Here is a 13,278-nt window from a genome sequence, read left to right as displayed (position 1 = left end):
ATACAGGGCAGTTCTTCAAAGCGTCTCCTTTGTGTAGATAAACACTGAGACATAGGCCAGTTAAGTAGCACAGTAAGTACTCTGCCTGAGGAAGTCTGACTAGGGATTTAATCTAGTGTGGCCCTTGTGGGCACGTTACCCGGTCATGGCTGATGTGCATCTGAGGAACACTGAGGAACTCAGTTTGTTGGGAGCAAGCATTTGTGATGGGGATACGTGGAACCCATCTTAGCATCAGTCTGTGGCGTTCAGGAGAGTGAGGGGAGCTTGATCACATCCATTTTAAGAAGTTCTGGAAACTCATCAAAGAAAGAATTGGAAAGGGAACCCGAGAGACTGTTAAATTATTTCATGAAAAGAAGTTAGAAAGCTGAGAATGAATAGGTTGGTAGTCTCAGGGTGGAGAAAAGGACTGGGCAGTGAGCAAATCACAGACACTCAAACTGAGGTTGAAGGAGAGCTCTACATCCAGAGTTTTCAATGCAGGAACCAAAATGAATGATGACACCATTAACCAAGGTTAAAGATTCATGAAGCTTAGATGTCGAGCTATCCGGTGCTAAACGTAAGTCGTTTCCACTCATCAGGCAAGAGGAGGACAGGATTCTAAGAGAAGGGAGCTGCCATGTTGGGCCTGCAGTGCACAAGCGTGGCAAGGAAGGTTTGTGAACAAAATCTATCATTCACATACCAATTGTCTCCATCATAGCTAACTTTGAAGACTATGGACTTTCAGCCACGTAGTAGTGGCTAGCACATACCTTTTTTATTTTATTTTATTTGATATTTTATGCATTTACATTTTAAATGTTATTATCCCCTTTTTCTCTCTCCCATATTCCCTGCCTCTCGGCCTGTTTCTATGAAGATATTCCCACTTCCATCCACCCACTCCTACCTCAGCACCCCGACCTTCCTCTACACTGGGGCATTGAAGCCGTCATAGGACCAAGGGCTTCTTCTCCTATTGATGCCAGACAATGCCATCCTCTGCTACATATGTGGCTGGAGTCATGGGTCCCCCCCATGTGTACTCTTTGATTGGTGGTGTAATCTCTTGGAAGCTCTGGAAAGGTCGGGTTGGTTGATATTGTTGTTCTTCCTATGGTGTTGCAAACCCCTTCAGCTCTTTCAGTCTTTTCTCTAACTCCTCCATTAGGATCCCCGTGCTCAGTCTGATGGTTATCTGCAAGCATCCTCATCTGTGTCAGTAAGACTCTGGCAGAGCCTCTCAGGAGACATCCATATCAGGCTCCTGTCAGCAAGCACTTCTTGGCATCAGCAATAGTGACTGGATTTGGTGACTGCATATGGGATGGATTCCTGGGTGGGGCAGTCTCTAGATAGCCTTTTCTTTAGTCCCTGTTCCACCCTTTGTCCCTGTATTTCCTCCGGTGAGTATTTTGTTTACCCTTCTAAAAAGGACTGAAGTATTCACATTTTGGTCTTCCTTCTTCTTGAGCTTCATGTGGTCTGTGAATTGTTTCTTGGGTAACCTGAGCTTTTAGGTTAATATCTACTTATCAATGAGTGCATACCATGTGTGTCTTTTGTGACTGGGTTACCTCACTCAGAATGATATTTTCTAGCTCATTCCATTTGCCTAAGAATTTCATGTAGTCATTGTTTTTGATAGCTGAGTAATATTCCATTGTGTAAATGTACCACATTTTTTGTATCCATTCCTCTGTTGAAGGACATCTTGGTTCTTTCCAGATTCTGGCTATTATAAATAAGGCTGCTATGAACATAGTGGAGCATGTGTCCTTGTTATATGTTGGAGCATCTTTTGGTTATATGCCCAGGAGTGGTATAGCTGGATCCTCAAGTACTATGTCCAATTTTCTGAGAAACCTCCAGACTGATTTCCAAAATGGTTGTACCAGCTTGCAATCCCACCAGCAATGGAGGAGTGTCCCTCTTTCTCCACATCCTCGCCAGCATTTACTGTCATCTGAGAATGGCTAAATTCTGACTGGTGTGAGGTAGAGTCAGGGTTGTTTTGATTTGCATTTCCCTGATGACTAAGGATGTTGAACATTTCTTTAAGTGCTTCTCAGCCATTCGATATTCCTCAATTGAGAATTCTTTGTTAAGCTCTGTACCCCATTTTTTAATAGGATTATTTGTTCTCTGGAGTCTAACTCCTTGAGTTCTTGTACATATTAGATACAAGCACTCTAAGGGATGTAGGATTGGTATAGAAGAATGCAAATTGACCCATTCTTATCACCCTGTATAGAGGTCAAGTCCAAGTGGCTCAAGGACCTCCACATCAAACAAGATACACTTAAACTAACAGAAGAAAAAGTGGGGAAAAGCCTTGAACACTTGGGCACAGGAGAAAATTTCCTGAACCGAACACCATGGCTTATGCTCTAAGATCAAGAATCGACAAATGGGACTTCATAAAATTGCAAAGCTTCTGTATGGGCAAAGGACACTGTCAATAGGACAAAATGGCAACCAACCAATTGGTGCATACCTTTAATCCCAGAACTCAGAAGGCAGAGACAGGCGAACTCTGTGATCTAGGCCAGCCTGGTCTACAGAGCTAGTTCCAGGACAGCCAAGGCTTCACAAAGAAATCCTGTCTTAAAAACAAAACAAAACAAACAAAAACCAGACTTCCTTTTAGCATTAAAGATCGAGAATAAAAACAAAGAAAGCCTGCCTTTCCCAAATCATTTCAAATCTAGAACACCATCAACTAAATGTAACTGTGATGACTATTTAAAATACTACTATATAAAAGTACATTTAGGCAGATCAAAACCATGCTCCTGATCAAGAAATCCACCTCCATGCTTTACAGTAATCATATAACCCGAATAAATATAAGAAGAAAATTAGATTTCTCCTTTAGGCAACCATATTAATGAGCTTACTTCCACGGCTACTAAAGCTAGTGGCAGGCTGCATGGTCTGAAGCATGCATCTTCTTTCTTGTTCACAGAGTCGGTTCCTATTTAGTATTCATTATTCATGTCTATTTTTATCATGGAACACTATTACATGAAACCACAATCCAGGCATATTTGGCTCTTGGTTTTATTTATGGGGGAAAGAAATGATGCAGCCTTCCGATACTGGGGTGTGACTGTTAGAGCTACAGATACGCTATCATATGGATAAGCAACATATCTATCTGTTCCTTCATGTTAGACGTTTGAAAACCCAACAAGACGTTGAGGAAGAACACTAACCTGTTCGTTTTAATAATGAATGTTGATAAAGGTGATGGCAAGAGGGAACCCTGAAATATTATTAATGCGAATGTAAACGACTCCAGCCTCCAGGGTACTCATTGTTGAGGTCCCTCTAAAAGCTAAAAATAGATACTCCACTCTATCACATGCCTCTACCACTCCTGAAGCCCACAGACTATATCACAGAAATACTAATCATTGTTATAACAGAACTCATCACAAAGGCTGAGTTAGAGAGCCAGACTAAGTGTCCAAGAGGAATGATCTATAAAAAATGTGCTATATATCCCATGAATATTTTCTACCATATAAACAAAATTATATAGGTAGTTAGAAAATGGATGCAGTTTAAGATGACCACAGTGACCAGACTGAACCAGTCTCAGAAAGATAATTGCCACATGTCTTCATTTGTGGTTCTTAGATTTTACATGGAAATATAAAGTCACATACAGGAGACATGAAAACAGAATTGACACTTCATAGAAGAGCCTGTTGTACTTGGATATTATAACCTTGAGACCTGTAGCTGACTATCATGGAATTACTGTTTGTTGGCCATCTATATCTACTTATTTCCTGCTGGGTCATCTATAGAACATGTAATAAAAATGAGTAATATAATGTTAGGCTTTATAATTGTTACTGTCCATGGCCACTCACAATCTAATAAACTTGTAATATTCATACACTATGTCTTTGACCTGGGGAAGCCTATGCTTACATATACCACTCCAATTATGGTAGTCTATGAACCTTAGAATCCAGAGACACCAAGACTTAACGGGCAAGAACAGTGTAATTTTGAATACGAAGATATTTGAATACATCACATTTATAGTAGCTAAAAAATTAGAAGCATGGAAATCTTTTAAAAATATATTCTCAGTGCTGTAGGATTTCAGATAACCGTTAAAACTATAGCATAGGTTACGTGCAGACAATGAAAATGCTTATAGAATGAAAACTGATGACGGAATTACCAGAAATATAGTATGCTTAATTGCAACTAATGTGCACAGAACAAAACTGGAGAGAAACATAAAAGAATTGGTGATTGTGTCTGAGCACCAAACAATATGCACACTGTGGTCTTGGAACAATAGGCTCTCTGTTCCCATTGGTTCACATATACAGAAGTCTACCAAACGCAGTAACACTTAGGAAAAAATAATTTGTCCTGAACTTGGACAGATTCTTTTTCTTGTCATTTCTCCCCTAAATACTATTTGCACAGCATTATACTGTGTTAGGTATAATAAGAAACCTAGAAATGATGTAGTATGTACTGGAGGATGCAGACTGGTTCTGTGCCAAAACAGCACCATTTTATGCAAGGTTCTGCAACATCCCACCTACTCCTGTCAAAAAGTAGGTCCCAGAATCATTCTTCCACTAATACTGGAGGTTTACTGTGCTTTAAACACATAAGTACAAGCTAAATGAAAATAACCAAATCAAAGTCATTTTTTTAAAAACATAATTTTGATATTTTGTACTTTGACTTTTTCTATTCTTTCAAAGCTTTATTACTATTAATGTAAGATAAAATAATATTAAATAACCATGTGAATAAAGGATATTCATATGGTTGCTCTAGTGGAGTTAGTCGGAAAAGCATTTAGAAATCAGTATGCGCCTTTAAACGTTTTCAATTGCTGCAAACTTACGCTTTTAGAAATAAAAGGAATTGATCCCCATACCAATGCTCCACCCTTAGGCTAGATTTGAAGTCTGCTGTTGCTGTCTCCAAGCCTCCCTGAAGACCTGACTGCTTTTGACCGATGAACATCCATTCCCCGCTGTAACGTTTTTTACAAGTAACCCAACACCAGGGTGTTTCCGTTAAATTCACCTCACAGGTACTGCAAAGCACTTAATGTAGCCTCTCTTCCCTTCCTCAGAGTTTCAAGTGATAGAAAGGCTGACTGGAAATGGCTCGCCAAGGACTCACTGAGTGATACTCCTCACGGCTGTGGGGTCCCAACTTAATGATAAAGTAGTTTGTCTGGCGGTTAGAAAAAAAGAGGGTTTGTACCTACATTTTTTAAAAAGGTAGGGGGAAGTGTCAGGGCAGCTAGAGATGCGTTTGACTGTTTTATGTGAGAGGGGGAATTTAGATAACCTATAGCTGGACATTATCCACTATAAAATTTAACCACTGAGGGTGGAGGTGGGGGGAAGAAAGATAGAAAAGAAAAGAAATGGCCTTGGGTAAAAGCGCCTAATTGGGGAAAAAAAATTAGTATCTTCCTGTCAAAGAGGTTCCTCTGGGCAGCTCTTCTTTTCCTTCAATCCCAGGGAGATCTGCTGCTGAGACTTTAGGAACCGAACACGCGGCCAGTGAGTTCTGTTACTGGTTACTAACTGCTACTGAAAAGAACCCATCACTGCAGCATAGTTGGGAAATGTTTCCCAGGCAACCGCATGAGGGACATTTTTTTAAATGTGCTTTGCTCAATAAATCTTTGGCTATAAATAGGAGCCTCTAAAAGTCCAATGTCAGAGGGCAACACAGCAAGTAGTAACCATGAGATGCCTACTAACCTGATTTCTCATCGTTTTTGGTTATAGTTCTCGTTATCTTTTTTTTTCCCCTTTCACAGGTTGAATTTTTCTTTTGCATATCATGCAAATGTGTTTCCGTTTCTAGAAATAAAGTCAGAAACAGGGGTGTATACGTCAAGGGACCTGCCTGGCTGTGTTCACAGTCTTAGAACGGATCTCGAGACTTGTCCATGAGAGGTTCCGAAAACTGTGGAATAAGTTCTTGGGAACTTCCATTTTGAAAGAAACAGAAGGTACACAAACACTGAGACAGATGTCTTTAGAATATTAGCTACTGCTGGTAAAACTTCAGGTTGTTCAGAGGACAGAATTGTTTAACACTGACTTCCTGTTTGTGTTTCCTCCCGAGCTTGTCTAAATAAAACCGATTGAAAGGCTGGCAATATTGTAAACACTTGTTCCTTCCCAACAACAGGGTTACAAGAATCGGATCAGACAAGATGTCTTGCAATTTTTTTTTTCCTTTCCTATAGCCACTCTGCAGCTGGTAACACATTTTCAGCCTTGTTAAAAAGATTTTTCCTACTGATAAAATTTCTTGGGCCTTTTTCTTAGGCACCAGTCATCAACATTTCTGTCAACATCCTTTCCCCTTTATTTTCCTGCAAACAAGGGAAAGATGTGCTTTGCTCTGTTCCCAATCCAATGAGCTGTGCCTGTGACTTTGCGTGCCCGGCTTCGTGGCAATCTGTTTAGAGTCACTGGTACTGAGTGAAGATAGACGTTCATCTTGGCATTTTCAGACTCTTCCAGAGAGCCTCACGCATTAGATAACACCTCTGCCAATACGTAAGCCACTCAAAGAACATTATTATTTCTGTCAATGCAAGCATCGGTTAAGTTTATGGCATTCATATTTTTTTTCTTTTTTTTTTCGGAGCTGGGGACCGAACCCAGGCATATTTTTTTAAAAAAAAAGAACTTTGTAACTATTACATGCAGAAGAGTGGTATTTCAGATTCACGTGGAATCAATTTCCAAGGAGCTTAGTGGCATTCAATATCACTGATACATTGGTTAATGATGAGAATTTTCTCCTCAAACGAATCCTCAAGAGCTGGATCAGAAAGCAAAAGAGGAGGGAAATTATAAAATAGGACGCTTTTTTATTCACACTGTTGATTCTTTTCTCTACGAGCAAAGAACAGAGTGTGCTGTAGAATATATTAAAATCTTCTAGTGCTGGAGAAAAATGTCTTGAACAACAGATCCCTCTGTGGCAATGCTTTTGTAAACATTGGCATTAAACTCATAGAAAATAATGTGTAGGAGTAAATATGATCCGAGGATATTTGCAGAGAGAGCAATCTAAATGAACAGTCTATTTCGGACACAATGAATAAACAGTTAAAGTTGAAATGACTCTTTTAAAGAATATCTCAAACATTCAAACACACACACACACACACACACACACTCAGTTACAGAATTGAAAAAGTAAAAGTTATTATTAGAGAGGGTTATTTTTAAAAAGAGAGAGATGCCCATCATCGCCACTCTATGAACAACCTTTTATACAGTGTTTTACAGAGTTCGTGTTTCCTCACAAAAAAATATTCCATCTCTCAATGGACTCACAGTGCTTCCTGAGGTTTAAACATTTACTTCTGCCCTTAAATAGTCTTGCAAGGTAGAAGGGCAACTTGTAAGTTTATGGGCCTTAGAGCCAGGAAAAGTAAGGCAGGGGGTTACATGTGGCCACTTCCCTATTGCCACCCGTCTGTTCCCATCTCTTTCATCTGAGCAGACCATGTTTAACAACTGCAGGAAACAATGAGAGCTTTTTAAAATGCAGAATTGAACACGTAGAAATGTTCACTGTTACACAGCATTTCCTTTCTGAGAGGGAAATAGATAATATTTAAAGGCGTGGCATAGTATACCTAAATATACCATGTGAAACTGGATGACAGCTTTAACTAAATAAAAGAAGAATAGTCCTGTGTGCCCTGTGATGTGAGTTTCAGTGAGACAAGCCTCATCGTGAATACTATGGAACTCAACAGCCTAAAGATTAAAACCAGTAGGGCTGGAGAATTGGTTCAACAGATCCGAGCACTTGTTCCTATGCAGAGGGTCAGCATTCGATTCCCAGCACCCGTAATGCAGTTCATAACCACCTGCAACTCCAGTTTCAGGGATCTGACACTTTCTTTTGATCTTTACGGACACAAGGCAAGCACATGACCCAAGGACATATATGCACACAAAATATTTATACACATTAAAGTAAATAAATCTAATTTTTGCAAGATTAAAGATGCATGATCAACTGCTTTGTCCGGCAGGGGAAAAAAGTCTGATCAACTAAACTCAACCAAGTTGTATATCTATCTGGCCCTGCTTTCTAAAGAAAAATACTATTTCTGTATTTGTTTCTTTCTCACCAAAAGTCACAAAAGGCTTTGGAAGACCAAGGTTCCACTGGCTATCAAATGCTGCAGAGTTCTGGCTGTGTTTCCTGGAGTCTTGGTGGATGCCATTTGGGATGGGAAAGGACAGTCCCTCAGGATGAACCAAGTGGCTTCAGGCAGACAGAACTGGATAAAGCTCTCTTCGGCTACAGAACAACAGTATAAGGAAAGACACAGGAAGAGCGATGGATGGATAAGCAGTGATGGTGTTAATAACACTGTGGTAGACTTGATTGCCAGTGGGAAGGAATAACCACTTCAGTCTGTATCACAGAAGCCAGCAGCAGACCTCCACAATGTGGCTTTAGAAAGAAAAGGGTATGTCATTTTTCTTCTAAAGAATAAAATTCTCAATATGTCATTAAAATTTTTCCAGGAAAAATACTAAGAGAGTTTATGAGGTTCCGAAGAAAAGTGATAGGACCTGGTTAGAGACTTTGACCTTGGATTAGAATTTAACAGGAGTTGTCCATTCTCGGTTGTGCTACAACCAGTTTTACCACATTACGCAATAAAGAACACGAAGATGGTATAACGTCAGAAGTACTGTCATTTCCTATTTGGTGTCTGTTACATATCTTTAGTTTTGTTAGATTACATGAATTTTCATACACAGCTATTATCTCCCACCCCACACATTTCTTCTCTACCACCTCTAACAGCCCCATTGGAAGACTTCCCTGTACTGGAGAAGAGGTGTAAGAGTTTGCAGATTATCCGCTGAGGCTCAGAAATGAACCTGGTTCATATTGTGTAGTGTGCTCCACGGACAGAAAGAGTTAAAGCACTATCATCAGTCACCTTTGAGGGCCCCATACAGCCATCCATGTCTACCAGCAGATTAATGATGAAGACAGGTATGCCAAGATGAATATCATTATAGGTCATCCAGGGCCAACTCCCCTGGGGATTCAAAGATTTATTGGAAAGAATGAAGGCCATCAAATAACTGAATGGGAAATTAATTTGCAAGCTCCCCAGAGACTGAGTAATATGTAAATCATTGGCACTTTCAGATGAATACATAATGTTTATTTCCCTAAAATAATCATTGTAGTCGTTTGGGCAATTGGGGTGAATATATACATATTCATGTAATTGTGTGTCTGCACCTTAAAAATTCCATCATTTCATGTGGTAATTTCCCCTTTTGTGAAGTCATAAAATAATGGATTTCTTTCTTTGATAGTTTCTACTGTGAATATCTATTTTAAATGGGTAAGTTTAAGACATAAATCCTTCCTGGAGGCAGAAGAAATTGCCCAAGAGCTATGTAAAGTCCCTTGGAAATTCCTATGCCAAGACACAAAGTAAGCCTCAAGCAGTGCATTCGGAGTCCTCTTGGCACTTCTGGCTAACTCACTAACTACTTTTAAGACATTGACAGTGTATGTGTGACTGTAAGACACCGATTGGAGGTGTGCAATGGAATTTCAGGGGCCATGCAGCTCACACCTTAAGAGTGGATTCTATGCAGTCCAAAGGAAATAAAGGAGGGTTTTTTGTTTTTTTGTTTTTTTGTTTTCCCCTGCCTCCTGTTCTGTACTAGGTTTTGTGTTCCCCTCTAAAGTCCTGTGTCGATCTTTTTACATGGTCAGCACTTTTAAAGAGACTCTGTACTAACTTTATATTTCAAAATTACCTTCTTCCCGGACCTCTAATGATTTATAAATCCATTCACAGTGAAAACAAAATGGCCAATTTGAATAAGAATATTAACTCTCTCCGACTATATTGGATCCACTTAGCGAACCGAAAATTACCTAAATCAGAAGCCAGCTTATATTTTCCTCATACCTCTAAACATAACATCAAGCCTTAATAAATGTGGATCTAAGAAAGTAAGGGAATTAAACACAAGGCCCTGAGGGCAGAGGTTTCTAGGAATGCGCTTATAAGAGAGTTTCACCTGGGATTCAATTAAATATTTAGTGAAAGTGGCTGAAAGAAAGTCGGTGTGCTGACAGAACCCTGTGGAAAGGTTCGTGTGGAAAGGCACAGATGAATAGGGCAGTTTTTGTCCTCCAGGATGAGATGATCAATGACAGTTCAACACTCCAATGTGAACAGGAGTGGGGGAGGGGCGTTTCTCCTTCAGCACTGACAAACCTGCTTGTGTTTGTACAATCTTCTCGGCCCTTTCCCCGGCTTCCAGCTTCCTTGGTCGAAACATCTTTTCTTTGTCATTGAAAGCTAATCTTCCCTTGCACAGCCTTGATATCCCTTTCCCCTGTCTTCTGGAGCTTCCCTTCCTCTCCTAAGGCAGGGATTTTATTATAAGCCAGAGGTCACTGAGGCTTTACTGTAATAAGCCAGGTAGTGCATAGTTTAGGCTTTTACAAGGCATGTGGTAGGAGTTGCCGTGGTCTACCTCTGTGGTAATATCAAAGTAGCTATGTATAAACAAACAAGCGTACAAATATGCCTTTGACCAGCTTCTAGTAAACCTTCACGTGTACATGATAAAAATTGAATTTCATTAAAATTTCATTTGTTGTGAAACATTCTCTGTTTTGTTTTTAAAGTCATTTGGAAGGTGAGACCGTTTTATTTTGTCTACTGACCACACAAAAGCACACAGTGAACCCGTCCCTCACCAGATTCGCTGCCCCTTGCTTTAAAGGATTGCCACATTACCATATGGCCAACTTTCCATCTTCTGTTCTTTTTTAGCCCACAATCTCCCAAGATGTATAGTAATATTTAACAAGGACTCTGCACACTGATCGGGAAGAGGATGCTAATTAGTGAGAATAGACAAGCCGGGTAGTCTCCTAAGTTTTCAGCAATCTCATCACTGGGAGCAGCCAGGGGACAATATCAGTGCATCCACATCTTGGCCTCTCATCCTATTTGGATGAGAAAACAAGTTCTCCTCACGTCTCCATCTCAACAATGCTCCCCTGCTATATACCACAGTTCTGAAGTTGTCATTTTCTGTCTGCTATGCAAATTACCTTGAATCCAACACGATGCTTTTAACATTGGTATTTCTAGAATGCATGCTGTCTCTTTTCACCAGTTCTGAAGACCTGGTCTTCATTTTTCATCTCCTTCTTTAGTCCGCATTAAATTCTCCCAGTTGCTGTCCATCTCTCCAGCAGATTTGGTTCGTGGTCGCCGCAGAGAATCCAAACTCACTCCTCCCAGGGGCCATTCCTCTTTGCTTTAGGCTTGCAGACTCATTTTACCAACTTGTGCGTTCCTAAGGCATCTCAATGTAAATGTTGGAAACAGTGACCTGAAATCATTCCCATAAGATGCCCATGGGTGACACCCCATCCCACCCTGACAAGCTCACCTTATTTTCTGATCCTAACATAATCAGTGGCCATCCTCAACGTTGTCCTGCCTGGCTCTAGTTATGCTTCCTCTCTGTCCATCATCACTTTTCTTCCACATGTTTCCCACTTGTACACACCTCACAGCATCCCTGGTCTAGTCCTCTTTGTTTAACTGGATCATGACCCTGGTTGAGTCCCGATCTCTCTTTTCAGAGTACATAGAGATGAGGAATCTAAAACTAATCTAAACCAAAGAGATACCTTGTTTAGGTATTTAGCAAGGTCCTATAGCCCTCCACCATATTGCCTCTAACTCCTGTCCTGGTTTTACTATTGTAAAACCTATTCCCCAGTAATAGCGAACTAAAGCATACACTTTCATGGTACTACACATGCTGTTCCAATTACCTGAAAAGGCATTCTCCTTTATCTGACTAACATCCAGCATCTGCCTCAAAATTTATGAAATGTGGAGACAAGCCTTTCCTTTGTCTGCCAAATTGTGGTGGTCCTTTCTCCCTTTGACAACCCCTAACACTTCACCATTAGCAAGTTAGCCCGGTAGGTTGAGCCACATATGCTCTGAATCCTGGAGCCCTATCTGGCAAGCATGAACAGTGAAGGTACCTGATGAACCATGTGGGGAGCTTGAGAAAGGAGGGGGCTGAAGAAAGTGCATAGAGGATAAGCTGCCCTTGGTGCATACCAGCAGCATACTCATTGACATGCGATTATGGGTTTACACGTCCATATCTATAAAAGGAATTTCCATTCGTCTACTGAAAATTATTAACACAATACATATCTATCTCCAGGCACTCTTTGGGCACAGCATTTTTGCATATTTCCAAGAAGTTTGCAATGCAATGGACATAGAAGATGAAATGAATTAAGTTAATAAATAGTTATTTCAAGTCTCCTGTTTAGGAGAGAGTGCATGGGGATCTGAATGGAGTGCAGAGACACAAGAAACATTCAGCAAATCTGAAACAGCAGGATCAATACAGAGAAATCTGAACACTGCCCTGAAGGAAGTGAGGAAGTGGGTCAGGAGACTATCTGGAGTGAGGATATTTCAGAAAGAAGCAATACATGCAGAAGGCTGGGGCATTCCCAGTGAGTGAGGAGGAGGATAGACTGTTGAGGAAAAGATGATAAGTGGAGGGTGGGAAGCAAGGCGGCCGTGAGCTGTTTGGTGGATAGGGAAGGGACCAACGGTGGCTGCTGGGACCTGAAGGACTTTAGGCTGAGTGAAACAGCCAGTGGGGAGATGAGTAAAAGATCTGAGGAAGGTTAAAAACAACCACCACTGTTTTCCTGGCACACAGCGGGAGAGCAAGTTAAAAGGCAGAAAGTGTCAGGGGGCAATTACAATCATTCAAAGAAAAGTTAATAGTGGCTTGGGTCACACTGTGGTCAAATAGTAGTTTGTTCCATAACGGAAGAAATAAAGTCAAAACCATTTGATGAGTGTTAGGTGAGCGGGAAGAGAGAAGTAGACACTTCAGAGCCAAGGTCTTGTCATCTGTGTAAGTTTGGAGCATGGTGATTGGCATTTAGTGCTTAAAAAAAAAGGCGCTGTGGTTTTCTGAGCAGTAGGCAAGGTCGCTTTGGGATGTATTTTTATGTATTATATGTATTCTGCGATGTATTCAATTGGAGACATCAAATACAGAATTGTATCCAAGTCATTATATGTATGGCATAGTGGATTAAACTAAAGATTAAAAGTTTCCCATGAAGGGACCATATTTAAAGTCTCCAGACTGCAGGATTCAGCATGATGTCATACGGTCATTTTAT

General features: G+C 40.5%; 1 protein-coding gene across 3 annotated transcripts in view; it reads right to left on the bottom strand.

Moving 5' to 3' along the window:
- Csrnp3 (cysteine and serine rich nuclear protein 3) overlaps positions 1-13,278 on the bottom strand; it is a 196,010-nt gene that overhangs the window by 109,816 nt on the left and 72,916 nt on the right. The window lies entirely within an intron of this gene.

The sequence above is a fragment of the Rattus norvegicus genome, chromosome 3, assembly GCF_036323735.1.
Source record: "Rattus norvegicus strain BN/NHsdMcwi chromosome 3, GRCr8, whole genome shotgun sequence".
NCBI classification, from domain to species: Eukaryota; Metazoa; Chordata; class Mammalia; order Rodentia; family Muridae; genus Rattus; species Rattus norvegicus.
Note: the sequence above shows the minus strand (reverse complement) of the source record. Positions and strands in the feature narration are given on the sequence as shown.